General features: G+C 43.7%; 1 long non-coding RNA gene across 1 annotated transcript in view; it reads right to left on the bottom strand.

Annotated features, from left to right (window-relative positions):
- LOC144930744 (uncharacterized) overlaps positions 1-23020 on the bottom strand; it is a 44952-nt gene that overhangs the window by 17740 nt on the left and 4192 nt on the right. The window contains exon 2 of the long non-coding RNA XR_013636071.1: positions 4553-4635. This is a non-coding gene — a long non-coding RNA (uncharacterized LOC144930744). The remainder of the gene's footprint in view (positions 1-4552; positions 4636-23020) is intronic.

The raw sequence follows: 23020 nt of genomic DNA, 5'->3' as shown, positions 1-23020 counted from the left end.
TACCCTGGGGCAGCAGCCTTGGGAAGTAAGGTCAGCTAATTCTTAATAGAAATTAAGATTCCGAGAAAGGAATTTATGTAAATGGCACTGGGGACTAACCTGAGTTGCAAGGTCTGCTTTCCCATGGATTTAGTCAGGTTTTGACTCTTGCTTAAATGCAAGCCTCCAGTTTCCTATTTAATGTCTCTGTCGTTATTCATAGGAACCTCAGGCAAACAGATTTTACAACTGCCAACATTTACACTCCAAGTGTTTTTCCATTTCACAGATCTTTGCTTGGGCCTTGGAATGGGGTTAAGGATGGAGTTATGCAGACGCTGGGACACCAACAAGCTGCAATAAACACTTTCATGTTTACCAGCTTAATGTTTTATCACCCCAAAACAGACAAGCTCTAATACTTGCTATGAATATCTGTAGTAAAATGTTTCAAAAATGTTTATAACAGCATTTTCCACCCGATATTATCTGGCATGTTTAACAGGATTAAAAACATCCATAAAACCTTAGAAGGCTATCAGCTGTATCTGTCTGAAGGTTCGCAAACTATAAACTGTATACTTGTTTTGTGATTAATGGTATTTCATACTCCTTTATCACTGTGTAAGTGAGTGTGACCTGGAAGCTATGTAGGAGGTGTGTCTCACTGATAACTCCATTACAGTAACACATCAATTTCTGGTTAACTGAGCTGTCAGCTGGAGATACAAAACTATGTGGTTCTGCTAAGTGACACTTGGTACACGGTTAAAGGAAGCTATAGTATGTTCTAAGCATACTTGATAGGTTCTTAGACACACAACGATCATTAACATCCGTGGCTGCTTGGTGTCAGTGGGGATAGACGTTAGATCTATTCCAAAAGCTAAATGACCCCACGCGGTTAGCAGTACTGGGTATATGGTCTACAGCTGATCAGTTGTAAATCCATCTAGTAGAGGGCAGTAGTTCCTATATAAAATAACCATTTCATTGTATCTTTTGCTAACCTGAATTTACTACCTGGCTCTCTTTAAAGTTGTCTATATTCTCTAAATCTTATTCTCTAAATGCATTTTAGAAATCCCACCTGTCCTACCTACCAGACAGACAAGGGATTTAATTTCAAAAACAGATTACGAAAAAGAATGACAACACTAGTCTAATCTACAAAACTCCTGCCCCAGTATTGTCCCTACCATGGATGGAACAAATGAAAGGGAAAACTGGACTGTAAAATAAGAGAGATTTAGTTATCTCGTGATTTGTCTCCTTTCAGGCTCACCATTCCAACAATCAAGTTTTTAGAGCCGTGAAACCAAAAGGGAGGGCTCTCATAACTATGAAAAAAAGATAGAAAAGAAGATCCTGAATGACAAAGGTGACTGAGGCACACAGTGCATGGCACCCTTCTATCACAGGTGGCATCTTCTGAAGCCTGTACCCCTCACCTGTAGTGCTTGGAGAACAGTGTAGATGTCCAAATAGCCACCTTGTTGATTTATTTGTATTTTCAGTGGTGCCTTTCTCTATCTTGTTCTCAGTTTGCTTCCCAGCAGGAGGCCCTGCCTAATGAACTAAAAAAACTACCCCTGAAGAGATGCCATCTACTATTTAGAAATTATTAGCATTGTGCCACTTACTATACAGAGAAGGATCACCAAAATGGCATCCTGCACTGAGAGAGACAAAGGCCCCATTCAGTGGCTGGAGACAGTGAAATAGAGACGGGTAAAGGGGTTGTCAAAAAGTCCACATTTACCAGGTATCAGCACACAGCATCATCTGAGATACTGCCATTTTTCACTATATTACAAACTGGGGGTGGTAATCATGTAGTAGCTCGGCACTGCCATTCTAAAGACTTTTTTTGTAGATAGGGTGTTATAACTAATCACTTTCTTTTAATAATTCCTTAAAATGTTACCCTTAGACAAAAATTTCCCTGCTACACTCAGGCAAGACATAAAAAAGGTATGTCTACACAACAGCTGGGAGGTGTAATTCCCAGCTTGGGTAGACATATATGCAGTAGCTCTCCTGGAGCTAGCACGCTAAAAAGAGTGGTGTGCTCACAGCAGCCCAGACAGTGGCTGAGGCTAGGCGCTTGAGTAAATACCCAAAGAGGTGGGCAGAATTGTACTCAAGCTGCTAGCTGAGCTGCTACTTGTGTTGCTGTGGCCAGACTGCCTGTTTTAGCACAGTAGCTTGAGCAAAGTTAGTGTGTATATGTCTACTGGAGCTGGGAATTACACTTCCAAGCAGCAGTGTGGACATACCCTAAAAGTCTGATACTTGCTATCCATCAACCTTCAAGGCCACCAGGAATTCTTAATTCACACAAGGAACAACTGTTTTACATCAGAATTAGTGGTGAGAAATTGAAACCTTCTGCAAATCAAGGTTATGTCCTTGTATAGGAGAAGGAGCATCTGGCCATCCAGCCACAGTTGTCCACCCAGAATCGTTATCTCCAAGACAGGGCCATACCAAGGAAGTGGAAAAGGGAAAGTTTGAATCTCCTCCATAGGTTCCAAATACATCACCACCTTTCTTTTCCACTCCTTTCCTGGGCCTGGAAAATTTAGGTGTTTCTTTTTTTTAAGTTTGTCAAATTATTAATAATACAATAAAAGTTTTCACGTGTTGCTGTAATGAAGTGAGTGTAGAGTTATGAACCAGAGTAACATCATCAATATGTCTAGATTTTAGCATGGGAATATACTGTAGTTGTATTCTCTGTCTGTGTGTTTAGATTTCTCTCCTCTATCTTCCATCTTTTGGTTTATTTCCAGAGCACCCTCTCCTTTATTGTCTAATATTCAAGGCTTTCAGAATTAAGTTGGTGTGTTGCTGACCTGTCTCCCCTCCAGGAAGGATTAAATGTGAAGCCCAAAGACTATTTCAAGGTACAGTTTATTCTTCAAAAACCAAAACTAAAAAAGTAACACAAACAAAGGTATTGCCCTGACTAAAATCAGCAGCAGAGGCTTAAAGGCCTTTCTTCTTACATCTCTCCCCACTGCTCCACAGTCTTCCTATCACCGGATGCTTCCCACAGCTCCCCCTTTAACAGAGTTCTTTCAGCTCTTTATAGAAATCATCCAGTCCCGTCCCAGCTTGGTTTTATAATCCGCTCTTGCTGGCCCAAATACCTGTTCTTAAAGGGAGTCTCTCTCTGAATGGGAGGAGTGGGCTCTTAGCCCTTAAAGGGGCAGACCACCTTGTTAGTGGGGATACACTTTAGGCAAGCTTTTTTTGCATTGTTGCCCATTTGCTAAGGTGTCCCTTCTCCACAAGGTGATCTTGATGTCAAAGAACAATACAGCAAAGTTCATATCCAACATATAGTGGCCTCCTTTGTAGGCTTCTTCAAGTGTTTGTATGAGCACCAAGATTAACAGACATTTCTACTCTAACGTGGCATTATCAGTTCTTGAATCAAAATGGCTCAGTTTACAGGTAAAAAATATGGCATTTTTCTCATTGTTATATCTACAAACACAAAACTGAGCTCTGGCCTGGAGATGCTCATTTTAGGACCCACAGGGGCAAAGGTAGTTGCAAGCCACCTGTGACAAAGTTCCTCCTCTACCTTGGTGGGTCTTGCGCTTATTGGCAGATTTGCTCGCCTTGGAGATTCACAGCAGCCCTCAGTTTGGCCATTTTTGTGAACCCACAGTCCAGGTCAACTCCTCCTGTATCTGAGCAGGAGTTGGGAGGTTTGGGGGGAACCCAGGCCCACCCTCTACTCCGGGTTCCAGCCCAGGGCCCTGTGCAATGCAGCTGTCTAGAGTGCCTCCTGGAACAGCTGTGCAACAGCTGCAACTCCCTGGGCTACTTCCCCATGGCCTCCTCCTAACACCTTCTTTATCCTCACCATAGGACCTTTCTCGTGGTGTCTGTTAATGCTTGTACTCCTCAGTTCTCCAGCAGTACACCTTCTCACTGTCAGGTCCTCCTCACATGCGCACCACAAACTGAAGTGAGCTCCTTTTTAAACCCAGGTGCCCTGATTAGCCTGCCTTAATTGTTTCTAGAAGCTTCTTGATTGGCTGCATTCTAATCAGCCTGTCTGCCTTAATTGTTTCCAGAAAGTTCCTGATTGTTCTGGAACCTTCCTTGTTACCTTACCCAGGGAAAAGGGACCTACTTAACCTGGGGCTAATATATCTGCCTTCTATCACTCTTCTGTAGACATCTGGCCCAACCCTGTCACACAGCTTAATGCTTCCCTACTCCGGACACTACTGGGGGATGGTTTGGGCCCCACCACAAGTGAGAGGAGTCTCTGCGCCAGCTACATCTACTTTAAGCCACCCTAGGAGTCTTCGATGGTGCCCTTATTAGGGCTGCTTTGTTTGCTTGGCCTTACTTGAGCGGCACAGGCCATTACTGAAACAGAGTTCTTTTACCTTGAACATTTTCACTGGTAATAAATGTTCCTCAGGCTGAATTAGGCCCTTAGTGACACCTGTCTCACGCTCACTGTCTTTAATAGCTTTGCAGAGGTGTGGGAAAACAATTCTGTTGATGTACTAACTAGATGAGAAACCAGATTGTTCCCTCTTACCTGTATTGGCTCTTCAGGGCTAGTAAGAGTAAAAAGCAGCATAAACATTTTTTTCCTCTGGAGTCAGCTGGCCAGATTCTAATCTGTTGAGTAAAATTGTGTTATTTTCACAGTATTTTTCAGATTAAAACTGCACTTGAACCAGAAAGTTGCAGTGCAGTGCTGCAATACATTAATTTATTTGAATCATCAGGACATCCTGGCATACCTGATGCAAATATAAATTTACTATAAATCCCAGTTTGACCAATTCTAATTCTGCTAATATTGTTCAGGGAAAGATTTGACTTACATTTCCAAAATTAAATGGTGAAAAACCTGCTTTGGATGGCTGCATTCTGTAATTAAATGACACAATTTTCCTTATTGTACTAGGAATTGATTGAGTTTAAACCAAAATGTCATTGAAATAAATTTGGGTAATTGTATATGTTTCACATTTTTTTCTAAAAAAAGGACAAGGCCCAGAACAAATAGTATTTTCAAATCTTGTGCTAACTCTATCTTAGAAATGCCTACATTGTAAGTAATTACCCTGTTGAAGTTTTAAGTCATTATTTCCGCAGTTGCCTGAGGAACTTTACAGAGAAACAGTATTAATAAGATGCCAGGAGTAAAAATTTCGTAACTCCATCTCTGTCATGAAACAGAAGTTGTATAAACAAAATGGCATTTTCATTCATAATTACTTGACCTTCTGCAGATCTGGGTCAAGAATGAGGGAGAGTTTGATTTTATGTTCAACTTAAAAGGAAAACTTTAAATTGGAGGTGGAAAAGCAAAAATCCAACATCCACTGTGAATTGAGCATCCCAAACTCTGATCAAAAAAGGCGTCTACTTATAGTTTTCCCACAGAGAAGGTCTCAGCAGAGGAGTCTTCAAAGCTTACAATGGAAATTTCTCATGGAAATGTCAGATTGCGACTTATTTTAATGAGAGGGAAGAAAGTGTGATCCACAGGTTAGAGACGAGAACAGGGAATAAATATTTGGGGTTCTTTTCCTGTACATTTCTGCTTGTAACTTACAATGCTACTTTGGGCATTTTGTATTTAATCTTTCTGTATCTGTTTCTCTATGTACAGAATAGAATTGGGTTAATAGCACTTATCTGCCCCCAATAGAGTGTTTAGAGGTGAGTCTTTATTCATGAATGTTTAAGAAAAGCATTACTGTTATTTATTAGTAAATGAGTGAATCCTCATGGTTGGCTAAACACCCATCTCCACTGTGTTTTGTTTTGTTGGGTGAGAAGAGTGCTACAGCCATTCATTTTCCCTCCTTGCTGCCTTCTTAGTTGGAATGTCCAATGTAGGGCAGCAGGATTTTTTGCATCTCTTTCTCCCCCTCAGTTGTGTTGAAAATGGGTTTCTCTAACAAGACAAATTGGAAAGACTCAATTCTGCTAGTTCAGAAGAACAAACAAACTTCGCGGGTCTCTTCCACGTAGCTGGCAAGTTGTGAAACAAAACTGAAGTGCAAGGAGGTGCAAGGGCACCAACAGCTGATGGAGCAGCTTGGGTGTCTGTGGTTCCTGTACCACCCAATATAGATCTCAAATTGGGGCCCCTGCGGAGGTCTCGAAGGTGCGTCCTCCCTGAGGCCAGTGGCCTGCTCCCAGGCACTACTCAGGGTCGGGTCATCTCGCTGCTCCTGCATGAAATCTTATATCTCACTCCAGCTCTGCCTGCATGTTGTCCACGGCGGGTGCCTTGCTGCACAGGAGTTGGCGGGCATCTTCCCAGCCATAGCTGTCCCTTCCCCAGGGTCTGCCTCTGGTGTGTGTCCGAGCAGCCCTCTCCCCAGAGACCTAGCCCCTGCCATTCATGGGGTGGGTGGTTGATACTGCTGGAGGATCTCCCTGAATTCTGGCCAGTCTTGCCCCAGCACTACGGGGTAGGCCAATCTGGGGCCACACCCACGTGGAGGACTTTCTCCTGGTGGCAGATCTCAATCCTCACCCAGGCTGTGGGATAAGGATGGTTGTCCCCATGGACACATTGTAAGTGCATCTGTTCACCAGAGAGTTTAAGGTCAGGGACCAGCCCTGCCCCTATGAGGGTCTGACTACATCCTGAGTCCATGAGGGCATTCGTGGGGGGGTCTCTTCAACCCATACAGGGACCACGATTTTTCCCAGTCCTCTTTTCCGAGCTTTTTGGCCAGCAACCCAGACTTGCCCGTAGTTGCAGTCCATGAACGGACATTCCCACCAAAAATGTCCCTCTTGGCCACACTCCCAGCAGCATTCTCGGGCTTCTTGGGAGTGCCGATCCCTTCAAATCAGAGTCTGGGTGATCCTGTGTCTGGGTTCGGGGCTGGGGGGTTTAGTGAGTGTGGGGTGGGCGATGGACTGAGGTTCCCAGGGGGCTTCCCTTGCCTGGCCTGTCCCTTCTGTTCAGGTTTCCAGATTCCCAGGGTGGTGCCTCAGCTCCCTTGGCTGCCAGATAGTCCTCCATCAGGCTCACGCTACTGACAAGGTTGTTGGTTGGAGGCATCGCACGCATGCTCCCCCTCCTGCCGGGAGGATCTGGGTGAACTGTTCTAGTGCCCCCATCTCCGCCACCTGCGATCTGGTCAAGCCTTCTGGGTCCAACCATCTCCAACAGTGGTCCCATACCCGTTGGTCCACGGCCCGTGGCCAAGCCCCAGGAGGGTACTGTTCTTTGCAGAGGCGCTGGTGGTAAGTCTCTGAGCTAATGCCGGTATGCTCCAATATGGCCGCCTTCACCCCAGGGTACTCCAGGACCTCTGGGGAATCAAGGTTACAGTAGACACTGTGCCTGTCCAAATACAGAGCTAGCATGGTGGCCCAGCGCTCCAGGGGCCACTGGGCGGCTGTAGCGACCAGCTCAAAAGTGACCAGGAATGCCTCAGGGTCGTCCCCTGGTCCCATCTTAGTTAGGCATATTGGCAGCCCCACCAAAGTCTCTCCTGGTGGGCATAATAGAGTTGCCACTTGCTGGACCAGACACTCTTGTTGTATTTGTTGCTAGGCAGCCAACTTATGAAGAAGCTGCTGCTGCTGCTGTTCCTGATGCTGGATCATCTGCAGCTGGCTGGCCATCTGCTGCATCATCTGAGCCTGTTGCTGTCACTGTTGGGCTGCTTGCTCTTGCTGACTCTCCAGCATCCACTTGAGAAGCTTCTCGGTCTCTATCTTGGACGGTGGTGGGGCTCCCGTCATCTAGATTCGTTCCCCTGGACCTTTCAGCAGGTCCTGGTCATTGCCCACATTCTCCACCACGTGTGACGGTCTACGCCCCTAGGGTCAGGGTAGCGTGGCCTAGCGGCCAGAGTCTATGGAGCAGCCCTTGGGTGCAGGGCAGCGTGCCCTAGCGGTCAGAGTTCAATGGGGGTGAGGCGCCCACCAAGGAGTGTAGCAGCCCCGGTAGGGGCATCCGGGCCCACCCGACTCCACTGGGCCCGACCCAGGGCCATAACAGTGGTATAGCGACTTGCTACTGACTCAGTGTGGGGGTCCTACTGAAACACGTTGAGGTTTCCCGGGTGCGAGGTAGCACTCTGTCACCCTCCCTGGGTCACTTCCTACTAGTATCTGCGTTGGGGTCTCCCATGAGCCTTTGGATTCTCCATGGTCAGTTGGGCCGGTCACCTCCTGTGGCTCCTCCAGTTGCTGGGGTTCAAGTGGGCCCAGGGAGGCTCTGATTCCCAGCGCAGTAAGGAGCTGTGGCTGGCCCTCTGCAGGAGCTTCCCAGACAGGTCCTTCCCCTGCGGTCTCCAGCCCACAATGAGCTGGGCTTCCTCCCTTTATACTGCTAGAGCATTTGGAGTATGACCAGTCCCGCTGCAGGGGTAGGACTTCTGCTGCCAATAATATGGGCTTAACCCTGTCTGGGCTAGTGCAGGGTAAGCATACCCCATCATGCAAACCAATTCTGACTTTTATCTGTCTTTATGTGTAATCATTCAAATCTATCTTTCTGTAGTTAATAAGGTGACCAGATGTCCTGATTTAATAGGGACAGTCCTGATTTTGGGCTCTTTTTGTTATATAGGCTCCTATTACCTCCCCACCCGATTTTTCACATTTGCTGTCTGGTCACCCTACTAGTTAATGAAGTTGTTTTATTGTTTCATCTAAGCCAGTGTGTTTGTTTGAGAACCTCCACTTGAGATAACAGGGTTTGTGCATATCATTTTCTATTAATGAAGTGACAGACTTTCTATCAGCTTGTATTGTCCAGAAGGAAAGAGGTAGGCAGTACAGGACCCACATTTCTGGGGACAAGTCTGGGACTGGGAATTTGCTGGTGTCACTCTCAGGAGTGGCTGGCTAGAAGCACTCCTGTAATTCAGCTAAGAGTGATTTTGCATGCATGAACAGACCAGGGGCGGTTTCTCTCACAGCGAGGTAGTGTAAAAGGCACGTCAATTGGAGAGGTTAGGGGACACAGATGTTCAACCATCTAGATTGTACCCTGGGGAATGTCACAGTCCACTTCCCTCCTCTTTTGCTTGTTTTCTCCATGTGTTGTCCAACCACATGCAGGATGTTTGGGGTGTGGATAGTATTTTCGTTATGTGGGTGTATATTGCTCTACTACAACCCCAGTAATAATAATCAATAGTCCCATTTCACTTGCTTCAGTGCATCTGTCATTCCTCAGTACTGCCAGCCCAAAAATTATGAGTCAGGTCCTAAAATTTGGGGTACTTTTTATATGCCTCATGGTCTTTGAACCTGTAGGATTCACATTTTCAAGTCTTTTCCTGCAATCATCATGGCTAATTCTCGGTAATCAACTGACGTCAGAATCTGGAGCTTTAAAATCCCTCTCCAAAAAGCATGAGACGTGTTAAAGTCAAGAGAGCTGGCAACACTGAGACTCCCCTCTCCCAGCCCCTCACATGTGAGCTTTAGAAACAATCAGATGATCTAGCACAATAGCTGTATTTTCTTGGAACTTTTCCATTATGATAGACAGCAGGATCCTCCAATGGCTGCTAATGGGATGCAGGCTTTTGTCATTTCCATTCCATACTGCTCAAATTCTGTTTCCTTTCATCAAGAGCCCCCATCTTTGTTTCTGCAAAGCTTAATAAGTCTGGGGAATTCCATATACCTATTAGCTTTAGACAGCTTCAAATTATTTAAGTAATAAATTGAGTCTTAATTGGCCTCTGTAGTACTGTAGCAAAAGCTTTTGACAGGTCAATATAAAATTGTACCAATGAAAAGCCCATAGTCTGTGACCAAAGCTAAGTACTTATGTACCAAGGAAACTGATGGCAGAGTGCTCTGCCCTTCTGAAAATGCAGAAGGCAGTGGGGTTACTAAACTATGGTTTTTAACATAATCTTAAATTTGTATCTGAGATTTGAGCTCTAATAATGTTGATCGAATTCTTCACTGGATGTTGTGTGGATGATGTGGAACTGCATCTCTAAACAACAGACTTCACATGTTTTCAAACACCTTACCTTAGCATCTCCCTAGGGCTCAGAGAGACACCAGCAGGCAAAGAATACAATGGTTCTCATGTTACAAACATTTATGAATATTAATTCATATTCAAAACACACTATAAGGTGGCATTATTTGAATAGTACAGATAGAGATACTGAGACATCCACAGGTTAAGTGACTTGTCCAACTCCCACAATGAGTCAGTGTCCTCTGGGTATAGAACCCCAAGCAGCCTGGCTCCCAGTGTCCTGCCTGATCTCTTAGCCGCACCCGATAAAAGATCTTGCTTTTGAAAACCTCTGTGCAGTGACATTTTCTTCAAAAGGTGAAACTCCTGCAACCACAAAACTGAAACCTTCCCATAAAATCTAGGTTTATGTTTTGTCCTGTGCTCATGAAAGTGTTCATGTTGCTTTAAAAATATTTTTATAAGCTCTCTTTTTATATCTCCGCACTCTGGTATAATGGCCTTATCACTGCTCAGGCTCTTCAGCTCTGTCTAGTCAGTGATCTCAGCTCTGTCCTGAAAGGCTCAGCCTGTCTAGAAGGAAAGTCATAATTCAGTCTCCCTATTAGTTTAGGTCTAAGCCTCTAAAGCATGGAGGCTGCCAGTAGTGATAGACTGTGCCAGTTATGCTTGGTGGCTTTATAATATTGAATGAAATGTCAGCTTCAGACTCATTTTATTTAGGATGTAGGCTGATCATGATCCATAGTCCAAAACTGCATATGGACTGCTTTCTGCTCTGATCCAGATCTCCTCTTACTACAACATCCAAGATAGTGCAATGGGAGAACAGCAGGTAAGGAGAACCGGAGGCACTGCAAAAGTGGGAGGTTAAGCACAAGCCCACAATACCACTCACTCAAACTTGCCATAGCTGCCCTCCTGTCATGCCGCAGGGAAGAAGCTCTGCCATTACCCCACACAGCTCTGGTCAGGGGCCAGATGGGGGGCCTGGGACCCCTACCCCAGCACTGCACCCCTGCCAAGTTACATTCTCAAAGTGGGGGTCATGGGCCCCTCTGTTTAAAAAGGGTGTGTGTGAGGAACAAACCGAGCAATTATCTTTCCTTTCCTTTCTCTGGCACCTATGAGCAGGATTTGCCAGGAATAAATTTCACACTTTCCCAAACTTTCTCATAAAGCCTCAGACAGATTTTTTTTTTCAATCGGCAGCAATGATAATATGACAAACACCCTGCAAATCCATGAGCACTAAGACACATCCTTGCATGAAGAGCTCCATAAGTAATAAGCAGTATTATTAAATATCCCTTCAATATACAGCTGTGCAACTGAGGAAGACCGGTGGAGAGGTCAGCAAGAACCTGAGTTCTGACTGAATAGCACCAATCCTAGGGCAGTTCCTAAGGTAATTACATATCCTTGGAGCTCTTCATGCAAGGATCTCAAAGCTCTTCACAGGGAGGGTTATGTAGCATTATCCTCATTTTACAGATGGCAAAACACAGGACACAGAGAGAGTCACTAGGACGGAAAAGAACCTAGGTCTTCTGACACCTGTTTCAATGTCCACCACACCACACTGTCTCGTTTAAATAATATAATCAGCAAAGCATGGATGGGAGGGAGAGCTGGGAAAATGCGGGAACTTCTATAATGAGCATAGGCCTGAGCTGGGGAGCACAGCACAACGTGGATGGCAATAGCCAAGTGAACACAAGAGCAGACAGCTGCTCAGAGTCTCAGATCAACTGTTCACCTTCTTTCCAAATCTCCAATATTAATTTCCTTGAAAACTATCTAATGGAATTTTGGCTGCCAGTGGATCAATGGTTAATGTGAACAATAAATGAGAAACCAGTCTTGTTCCCCTTGATCATGTAAACTCAGAATTAAACCCATGAACCCTTACAATTCCTCAGTATGGTAGGAAATAGAAAAATCCAGGCAATGAATGTTTAAGGGAAGTGCAGATCCACCTTCAGCATTGTGGATGCAATGTTTCCAAATGGCCACTACCAAGAAAATAAGAATTGATTGTTACACAGTTTGAAATGACCCCTATATCCAGTCAATCTGTCATCTTAATGGATTCAATACCTAAGCACCATGTGGTTTTCAAAGCTGTTGTAAGACATTGGATATTTTACATGAATGCTTTTAGTGGGGGGCTGAGGAGGAGAAAGGGGTGAACATGGAAAGAATGTGTTTAAAAAATTATAAACCTTCTGCTGTACAAGAAGTTTGGAGAATGGCTTCAAAGGATTCCATTAAAAATAGATATGGGGCCAGAACAAAAGTAAACAGAAGAAGCTGTTTAGTTATTGCAGAATAACCCAGTAGGAGCAATGCATCTAAGAGAACTTTAGCTTTGAGGCACAACATGGTGTTGATTAGTGCAAATAAACCTCTAAGAGAGGCACCTTTCAGCAATTACAATCAGACATTGCCACTGGGGCTTCAAAAGCTTCATTAGCAAACCCACTCCCAAAGCGAGCTAAAAATCTCAAATACCAAAGAAATTAAATTGCTCAATAACTTTTTTGCCTACTATTATTTGTGCATGGTTATTTTCTTTTAAATTAAAATTTAGGAATATAATTACACACATTCATAAAGAATAAAATATCATAATGGCCCATCCCTGAATACTGAAAATAAATGAAGCATGTGATATAGAATAGAAGGGTAAAAAAATCTTTCTGAATGTGTGGAGTTGCATTGATGTTTTACAGTCATTTAAAAGAAACTGTAAAATCTGAAAAATGAAGGTTCATTTAGACATTGTTTAGGGGAATACTGAAGAAACACTCAGTAAAACACATGAGATAATTCCTTGTTTTTGTTAGGGCTGTCTGATTAATGGCAACTTTCTTTCTTAGGTCCTGATCTTACAACACTTAAGGATGTGTGTGCATAACTTTACTTGTGAGTAGGCCCACTGAACTCTATGTGACTATTCATATGAGTAAAAGTGCACACGTACTAAAGGCTTGCATTCTGAGAGTTTCGTAAGGAATAAAGAACTGTTGTGAATGGCACCAGTATTAGACATGTTTGCACCCCAAGCAGAAGCACCCAGTAACTCCACCAAAACCATTTAGACCAAAAACCTTTCTCCACTCCTGCTGTCACAGAGGTTGTTCAACTACCAGAATTTCTAGTTAAAAAGAAGTGCTCACGTATTTCCAGTTTTTTACTATCAATTGTTCATGACACGCTATCAAATTTTTAAAACATTTATTTCCATACCAAGTTGTAAAAAAGTTTTTGCTGTTTATTATGGAGCAACAGCCAGCATGACTCTATCTATTGCATCACTGAAGGGGGTCTTTAATTATGTCAGCATATTTCTGGGAAGAGGGTTTGCTAACTTATGATGCTTCTGTTGGCTGGCTTTGTGTAAACTGTTGGCTACTGTTTTTGATTTAACTTCTCAGTTATAAACCTGAGAGTTTTAAGATAAATAGTTACTTGGAAGGTGGAAGATATTCCCCATCAGACTATATGTTTCAGAGGAACAGCCGTGTTAGTCTGTATTCGCAAAAAGAAAAGGAGTACTTGTGGCACCTTAGAGACTAACCAATTTATTTGAGCATGAGCTTTCGTGAGCTACAGCTCACTTCATCAGATGTTTACCGTGGAAACTGCAGCAGACTTTATATACACACAGAAATCATGAAACAATACCTCCTCCCACCCCACTGTCCTGCTGGTAATAGCTTATCTAAAGTGATCAACAGGTGGGACATTTCCAGCACAAATCCAGGTTTTCTCACCCTCCACCCCCCCACACAAATTCACTCTCCTGCTGGTGCTAGCCCATCCAAAGTGACAACTCTTTACATAATCAAGTCGGGCTATTTCCTGCATAGATCAAGGTTTTCTCACATCCCCCCCACCCCCATACACACACAAACTCACTCTCCTGCTGGTAATAGCTCATCTAAACTGACCATTCTCCAGGTTTAAATCCAAGTTAAACCAGAACATCTGGGGGGGGGGGGGTAGGAAAAAACAAGAGGAAACAGGCTACCTTGCATAATGACTTAGCCACTCCCAGTCTCTATTTAAGCCTAAATTAATAGTATCCAATTTGCAAATGAATTCCAATTCAGCAGTTTCTCGCTGGAGTCTGGATTTGAAGTTTTTTTGTTTTAAGATAGCGACCTTCATGTCTGTGATTGCGTGACCAGAGAGATTGAAGTGTTCTCCGACTGGTTTATGAATGTTATAATTCTTGACATCTGATTTGTGTCCATTTATTCTTTTACGTAGAGACTGTCCAGTTTGACCAATGTACATGGCAGAGGGGCATTGCTGGCACATGATGGCATAGATCACATTGGTGGATGTGCAGGTGAACGAGCCTCTGATAGTGTGGCTGATGTTATTAGGCCCTGTGATGGTGTCCCCTGAATAGATATGTGGGCACAATTGGCAACGGGCTTTGTTGCAAGGATAAGTTCCTGGGTTAGTGGTTCTGTTGTGTGGTATGTGGTTGTTGGTGAGTATTTGCTTCAGGTTGCGGGGCTGTCTGTAGGCAAGGACTGGCCTGTCTCCCAAGACTTGTGAGAGTGTTGGGTCATCCTTTAGGATAGGTTGTAGATCCTTAATAATGCGTTGGAGGGGTTTTAGTTGGGGGCTGAAGGTGACGGCTAGTGGCGTTCTGTTATTTTCTTTGTTAGGCCTGTCCTGTAGTAGGTAACTTCTGGGAACTCTTCTGGCTCTATCAATCTGTTTCTTTACTTCTGCAGGTGGGTATTGTGGGGGGGTGGAGGGTGAGAAAACCTGGATTTGTGCTGGAAATGTCCCACCTGTTGATCACTTTAGATAAGCTATTACCAGCAGGACAGTGGGGTGGGAGGAGGTATTGTTTCATGATTTCTGTGTGTATATAAAGTCTGCTGCAGTTTCCACGGTAAACATCTGATGAAGTGAGCTGTAGCTCACGAAAGCTCATGCTCAAATAAATTGGTTAGTCTCTAAGGTGCCACAAGTACTCCTCATCAGACTATAGTTATTTTAGAAGAAGTCAAATTTTGAACTTAAGTTACTTAACAAGATAAAGGTTGCCAAAGTCAAAATATAAGTGTGTGACACGCCTTTAATCTCAGTGGCATGCACATCACAAAATACTGCAATCTGCACTTGTGCTTTTGGAGCTTAATCCTTAATGACAAATAGTCACCAAAACTTGACAGAAGGACCAGCACAAGAGTTATATGAACTTTGGTTTCTTTTAGTAACGTATGGCACATCTAAAAAATATTGTTTTCCTTCATGACATTGCCTTCACAGAACCATGCTGTAAGAGTGGCATGCCTGGCCACAGAACTATCTAGAGCAGTAAGACCATCAGAAGTAGGTGTAGGGATAGGGGTGTGTGCAGTGGTGAGCTGGAACCGGTTCGCTCCGGTTCGCTGGAACCGGTTTTTAAATTTAGAAGCCCTTTTAGAACTGGTTGTCCTGCGAGGGACAACCGGTTCTAAAAGGGCTTCTAAATTTAACAACCAGCCAAAAGTGGCACCTAGGTGCCGACTCCGTGGGTGCTCTGGGGCTGGAGCACCCCTGGGAAAAATTTGGTGGGTGCAGAGCACCCACCGGCAGCTCCCCACCCCGCGCCTGGCCCCAGCTCATCTCTGCTCCGCCTCTGCCCCTGAACGCGCCGCCCTGCTCTGCTTCTCCGCCCCCTCCCCTGGTTTCCCGCGAATCAGCTGTTTGCGCGGGAAGCCTGGGAGGGCTGAGAAGCAAGCAGCGGCTTTGCGCTCAGGCCCAGGGAGGCAGAGGTGGAGGTGAGCTGGGGCGGGGAGCAGTTCCCCTGTGTGCCACCTGGGTTATCTGCTGTGGCGCGGGCAGCCCTCCTCATGCCTCCCCCCCCACCCCAGCTCACCTCTGCTCCACCTCCCTGGGCCCGAGCATGAAGCCGCTGCTTGCTTCTTAGCCCTCTGGCACGAACAGCTGATTCACGGGAAGCTGGGGGGGGGAGCGAAGAAGCAGAGCGGGGCGGCGCATTCAGAGGAGGAGGCGGAGGCGAAATGGAGGTGAGCTGGGGCCGGGCACAGGGCGGGGAGCTGCCGGTGGGTGCTCTGCACCCACCAAATTCTCCCCATGGCTGCTCCAGCCCGGCACACCCACGGAGTCGGTGCCTGAGGCGCCACTTTTGATGTGATCAGTGGGGGAGCGGCCGCTCCCCCTGTTCCCCCCTAACTACTTTACCCTGACCCTAGGAGCCAGAGGGACCTGCCAGATGCTTCCTGGGAGCTGCCCCAGGTAAGCACCAGTGGGACTCCCCACCTCACCCCCGGCAGGTCCCTCTGGCTCTTAGGGGCAGGGCAGAGTGGGCACCCACTACAGTGCCCGGTTCTGGGGGCAGTCAGGGGACAGGGGTGGATGGGGCAGGGTTCCGGGGGGGGGCATCAAGGAACGCAGGGGGTTGGATGGGGCAGGAGTCCTGGGGGGGGGCCACGACCCCCTTGTGAGGTGAGGAGGGAACCGGTTGTTAAGATTTTGGCAGCTCATCACTGGGTGTGTGTGTGTGTACTTTGCACCTCACATTTCATGCACCAAAGGTGTGTGTATGCCCTTCTCCTCTTCTGAGTAGTTCTGCATTTACATTTTTAAAATAGTTAATTAGATTCTTTAGTCAGTTGTAGTGTAGCTGGTTTTAGCAGTTATTCAGGTTAAAATTGCTATTGTTCTCGCAGAGCTTTTGGGGTAGGCCACTGTTTCTCAATGACCAGCCTGTGGACTGGTGCTGGTCCCTGAGATCTCCCTGATACAGTTTAGGAAGGCAGCAAGCTGGTTCCTGGTATCAAAAAGGTTGAGAGTAGACTCGAGTAACCAGATGGAATGTTCCATTTTAGGGATATACATGTCTTGACTTTTCTACTTGTCATAACCATAAGGGTAGCCTAAAATTCCTCCTTACCTGTAAGGGGTTAAGAAGCTTAAATAACTTGGTTGGCACCTGACCAAAGGAACCAATGGGGACAAAAGATACTTTCAAATTTGTGGGGTGGGAGAGGATTTGTTTTGGGTTCTTTGTTTCTGTGTTCGCTCTTGGGACTAAATCAATCCATGTCTTCCAAACCATCCTGAACCAGTCTCTCATATTACAGAAATTGTAAGTACTGCTAGGCAAGGCATATTAGTTTATCTTTGTTTTCTCAACTTGTGAATTTTCCCTTTGCTGGAGGGAGGTTCATCCTTGTTTTGTTGTAACTTTGAAACTAAGGCTAGACGGGGTTCCTCTGTGTTTTGTGCATCTTTTGTTACCCTGTAAAGTTATCTTCCAACTTGATTTTACAGAGGGGATTTCTACCTTTTCTTTTTTAAAAAAAATAAAATTCTTCTTTTAAGAACTGATTGATTTTTTTTTTTTTTTAGTGTCCAAAGATCCAGGGATTTGGGTCTGTGTTCACTTTGTAACCAATTGGTTAGGATATTATTCTCAAGCCTCCCCAGGAAAGGTGGTGTAAGGGCTTGGGGGGATATTTTGGGGGAACAGGAACTCCAAGTAGTCCTTTCCCTGATTCTTTGTGTAAATCACTTGGTGATGGCAGCATACTGTTCAAGGACAAGGTGGAATTTGTGCCTTGGGAAATTTTTTAACCTAAGCTGGTAAAAATAAGCTTAGGGGGTCTTGCATGCGGGTCCCCACATCTTTACCCCAGAGTTCAGAGTGGGGAAGGAACCCTGACACTACTCTAAATGGATTAATTACTAGAGTCATGACTGCTACAGTGTGGCTCTGCATAGAAAACACATTTTCAGAACAACAGCTGCTTGATAAGTAATCTGATTTTTATAGTAATCCACTTAAGGGGGAAGGAATTTTTCAGATTTGTTATCTTCATTTTCCACTGCAAACACAATGTACTTCTAACGACGGTGTTTTCAGCTGGAGTGGTACCGTCCGCAAATTCAAGATGGAGAACAGTTCAGTCGCTTTCTTTTTGGTAACTGGATAAAGATACCTTGAACAAACACCACATTTAAATCTAACCACAGACATGAGTCTAGCTACTGGCTGAAAAATGACCACACATTTGAGCAGCAAGTAGCTCACACTCCACCATCATTGTTAAATTTGCATGAGAGTCACAATGTAAGCAGTAAAGTGCCTGGACTGATTTTTGTTGGGGATCTTCACACAACCAGGAAATCCAGATCTCCAGATCTCTAATTTCAGTAGAAATTAGCCTTGAGAAAAGAAGGTAAATTCTAGGAAGTCAGATATTTTATTACCTGTATGACAGACAAAGTAAGGACTGAAGGATCCAATATAATCAAACATATGGATAATAAAAGTAACTAATTTATGAAACTCACTGTATTTCCTTAATTAACTCATAATTGAAGGAATATTGGAGAAGATCCTCAAAAGTATTTAGGCTTCTTACTTGATTTCATTGAAATCAATGAAAATTAGGAACTTAAATATCTGAGCCATTATGCCCTTACACTGGATGGCAAAACTTGATAACCTATAAAACTAGTAACCCAAAGTAAACAAAAGACATTGGGTGAACTCCTGAGTTCACTAAGTCAATAGAAGTTTGGCCATTGACTTTACTGTGGTAAGGAATGCCTACTGAACTCAGTTGTATATTTCAAAATTGCTTAGATCCTAAAGTGACTCCACTCTTGGAACACTCAAATTTACTAAACATAAGAAGGGGATGTGTTGGCTACACAGTGGAGACAATGAGTATATAAATATGTTTGTTAGACTAAAAATTAAAGTTGTAGTGAAAAAAACACAGCATTAGGATTGGGTGTTTGTCATAGAAATCGCTTGCTTTCACTAAGAACCTGTCAGTTGCTGCTCAGTGTAATTTGGTTCTTTCTAAAACGATGGTATGAACCACAGGGTGATAAGTATGTGTACAATCAATATATTCTCACCCTAATGTATATAGACGGAATCATGACACTCCAGGGCTGTTCGCACAGGGAGAATGTTGGCTCTTGTAGCAAAACAGTGTAGAATGTAATGACAGCAGAATGTGTGACATTAGGGTGGCAGGTGAAAAATGAAAGGTTTCTGCTGTGATCTGTTTGGGTTGTGCTGAGGGATGGCAGTCAACTTTCTGAGTGAGCTGGTTGAGAAACATAAGAATGTGTGAGGAATTGAGACTGTATCTGGTGTGTCTGAATGCCTAAACTATCGTGTCCCACCTGCGTTAAGGCCTGTGTGGAAAGATACAATGGCAGGTGAGGGATTTGTCCTTCAGTATCTAATTTCATTATGTTCCAGCTGGGTTGTATGGGAGGAGAAATATTAGCTAAGACAATTAGCACAAACCCCAGCTCTTAAGAAAAGTGCCATAGATTCTTTAATATTCATACAAACAAGACAGGTCTTTGATTTTTATTCCAAAGATCCATCCAGAGTAAACAGCATGGAATTCAAATGAACTACGTGAAGAATTAAGGACTTGATAGCATTTGAACCTGCTCTTCAACCTGTAGTTTAGATCTCTAAACCAGCCTCTCCATGGCTCTTTGGTATATTTACAAACTTAGTATTAGGCTTACTGCTGTAGTGTGTTTGCAGTTCTCATTTGGAGATGTGCCTTGCTTCAAATGAGAGAGAATATTTAATTTACTTTAGATTGTATTCATAATGTAATTACATGTAACAAACAAACCGAGAAAAACATTTTTATTTATTTTTATTTTTTAATGTAAAATGGAATTTCTATGCTGGAGTTCAGGAAACACTGTCAAACGTAGTAGAAATAGGAATATAAAAACAATAAAGTGTCTCAGAAAATAAATATCTATCTTTCAGGAGGGGAAGTTATTAATGAGACTGTCCTTCTCAGAGTAGTCTGTATCCAGACCATCTCTAATGAGAACATCCTTTGAAGTAAGAAGCATACGGAGAAGTCATGCTGTGTTAAAAAAAAGGGTTGTGTGAGGCAATTAACTACTGGAAGTGCAATGTTGACCGCATGTAGTTGTCAATCTGGCAGGCAGAACTGATGTACAAGAAAGCAAGTAAGGATAGTTGTGAGGAATTATAGTAGCTTATATTCTATGAAGGATATTCATTTTGAGTCTGATTTTATAGTTAAAGGAGGTTCCACAAAAGACTACCGAATTGCTCTGTTATTGGAATAATGCCAGCTACCAAGTGGCACTTCTTCCCATAGTCAATGAACAGTATACAGTGAAACAAAGAGCTGAATTATGCCTTCCCTTACACAAACACAGCTCCCGATGAAGTCGATGGGAGCTACGGTGCATATCCGAAGACATAATTTGAACCTAGTTTGGTCAACCAATGGGACCGAATTGCGGACATACAGGAAAAATAAATGGACAACTTCTCATTAGAAAGCACATCTATAAGTTACAACTAGAAACACCCTTCCGCTCCCCCCTCCTACCTCCCTCCCCAGGATAATTGGTCTTAAGAAAAATAAATCTTTTGGGCTGAATATCTTCAATTTATAGCCTACACAGCATGCAATTACAAATGTTAGACTGTTATCTCTAACACTAACTATTTGGCATGGCTGTCATAGAAGCATAGGACTGAAAGGGACCTTGAGAGGTCTTTGTCCAGTCTCCTGCATTCAAGGTAGGACTAAGTATTATTCAGAGTAGATGGTCCCTGACAGGTGTTTGTCTAATCTGCTCCTAAAAATCTCCAGTGAGGAGATTCCACAACCTGCCTAGGCAATTTATTCCAGTGCTTAATCACCCTGACAGTTAAGAAGATTTTCCTAATGCCAATCCAAACTGCCCTTGCTGCAATTTAAGTCCATTGCTTCTTGTCCTATCCTCAGAGGTTAAATCAGCAGTCATATGCTGCTGATTTTTTTAATGTCAATGGGCAAAACTCATCCACAGTGTAACACCACTTACTGCAGTATGGAGTTGAAACTGGGTGACTTCAAAGGACTTACACCACTTGTGAACTGGCTCCATAGCTTCTGACACTTGAGATTTTTGTGTGCTATCGTTCTGCACGTGGAAACTCCATTCAAGTTAGCGGGAGCTTTATGTAGAAATCAAAGCAAGGTAAGTATGTGTCCTATTCAGCAGGCAAGTAGGATGTATGATGAAGTAGGTCAATGGTTACACAGATTTTGCGTCATAAGAAAATAGCCCAGAAGACTTCACAGGAGTTCATTAGAAAGCAGCATGGGATCAGTAACATTACAGGCACACAAAGGACCAGATTGGTGGACTTTCAATACAGGAGAAGAAGTGGAAGCAAGCAATTCCCAAAAACTTCAAGACAATGTCTTTGTAGGGTAGAGGTAGGCAATGAACGGAACAGGTGCCTACAAGGAGAGAGCTATAAAGAAGCAAAAGGGGAAGCAAATAGAAACAATAAGTACAAACAGGTTGTTGGGTGCCCCAAGGCAAAATGAAACAATTAAATGTAGAAGCCTGGTCTTACAACACAGGGCCAGATCATCTTTTTACATAAAAACCCATGAAAAAGGAAATTTGCTGCAAAAATTGTGCAGAGTTCAGAGAGCAGAATTAGCACTTCAGCCCAGATCCACAAAGGTATTTAGGCTCCAAACTTCCACAGAAACCAATGGAAATTTGGAGCCTAAATACCTTTGTGGATCTGGGTCTTAGATACTTTTAAGAAAGGGGAAAAAAAATGATCCAGGTAGCTACAGGCCTGTTAGTTTGAGATCTGTAGTATGCAAGGTCTTGGAAAAAATTTTGAAGGAGAAAGTAGTTAAGGACATTGAGGTCAATGGTAATTGGGACAAAATACAACATGGTTTTACAAAAGGTAGATCGTGCCAAGCCAACCTGATCTCCTTCTTTGAGAAAGTAACATTTTTTTAGACAAAGGAAACACAGTGGATCTAATTTACCTCGATTTCAGTAAAGCGTTTGATATGGTGCCACATGGGGAATTATTAGTTAAATTGGAAAAGATGGGGCTCAATATGAAAATTGAAAGGTGGATAAGGAACTGGTTAAAGGGGAGACTACAGTGGGTCCTACTGAAAGGTGAACTGTCAGGCTGGAGGGAGGTTACGAGTGGAGCTCCTCAGGGATAGGTTTTGGGACCAATCTTATTTAATCTTTTTATTACTGACCTCTGGCACAAAAAGTGGGAGTGTGCTAATAAAGTTTCCGGATGACATAAATCTGGGAGGTATTGCTAATTCAGAGAAGGACCGGGATATCATGCAGGAAGATCTGGATGACCTTGTAAACTGGAGTAACAGTAATAGAATGAAATTTAATAGTGAGAAGTGTAAGGTCATGCATTTAGGGGTTAATAACAAAAATTTTAGTTATAAGGTGGGGACGCATCAATTGGAAGTAACAGAGGAGGAGAAGGACCTTGGAGTATTGGTTGACCACAGGATGACTATGAGCCGCCAATGTGATATGGCTGTGAAAAAAGCTAATGCGGTCTTGGGATGCATCAGGCGAGGTATTTCCAGTAAAGATAAGGAGGTGTAAGTACCGTTATACAAGGCACTGGTGAGACCTCATCTGGAATACTGCGTGCAGTTCTGGTCTCCCATGTTTAAGAAGGATGAATTCAAACTGGAACAGGTACAGAGAAGAGCTACTAGGATGATCCGAAGAATGGAAAACTTGTCTTATGAAAGGAGACTCAAGGAGCTTGGCTTGTTTAGCCTAACCAAAAGAAGACTGAGGGGAGATATGATTGCTCTCTATAAATATATCAGAGGGATAAATACCAGGGAGGGAGAGGAATTACTTAAGCTCAGTACCAATGTGGACACAAGAACAAATGGATATAAACTGGTCATCAGGAAGTTCAGGCTTGAAATTAGATGAAGGTTTCCAAGCATCAGAGGAGTGAAGTTCTGGAACAGCCTTCCAAGGGAAGCAGTGGGGGCAAAAGACCTATCTAGCTTCAAGATTAAGCTTGATAAGTTTATGGAGGAGATGGTATGATGGGATAACATGATTTTGGCAATTAATTGATCTTGGACTATTAGTGGTAAATAGATCCAAAGGCCTGTGATGGGATTTTAGATGGGGTAGGATCTGAGTTACTACAGAGAATTCTTTCCTAGGTATCTGGCTGGTGAGTCTTGC

Source organism: Lepidochelys kempii, chromosome 7 (genome assembly GCF_965140285.1).
Source record: "Lepidochelys kempii isolate rLepKem1 chromosome 7, rLepKem1.hap1, whole genome shotgun sequence".
In the NCBI taxonomy this organism is placed as follows: Eukaryota; Metazoa; Chordata; order Testudines; family Cheloniidae; genus Lepidochelys; species Lepidochelys kempii.
The sequence above is the reverse complement of the archived record's forward strand: the minus strand, read 5'-3'. Positions and strand labels throughout refer to the sequence as shown.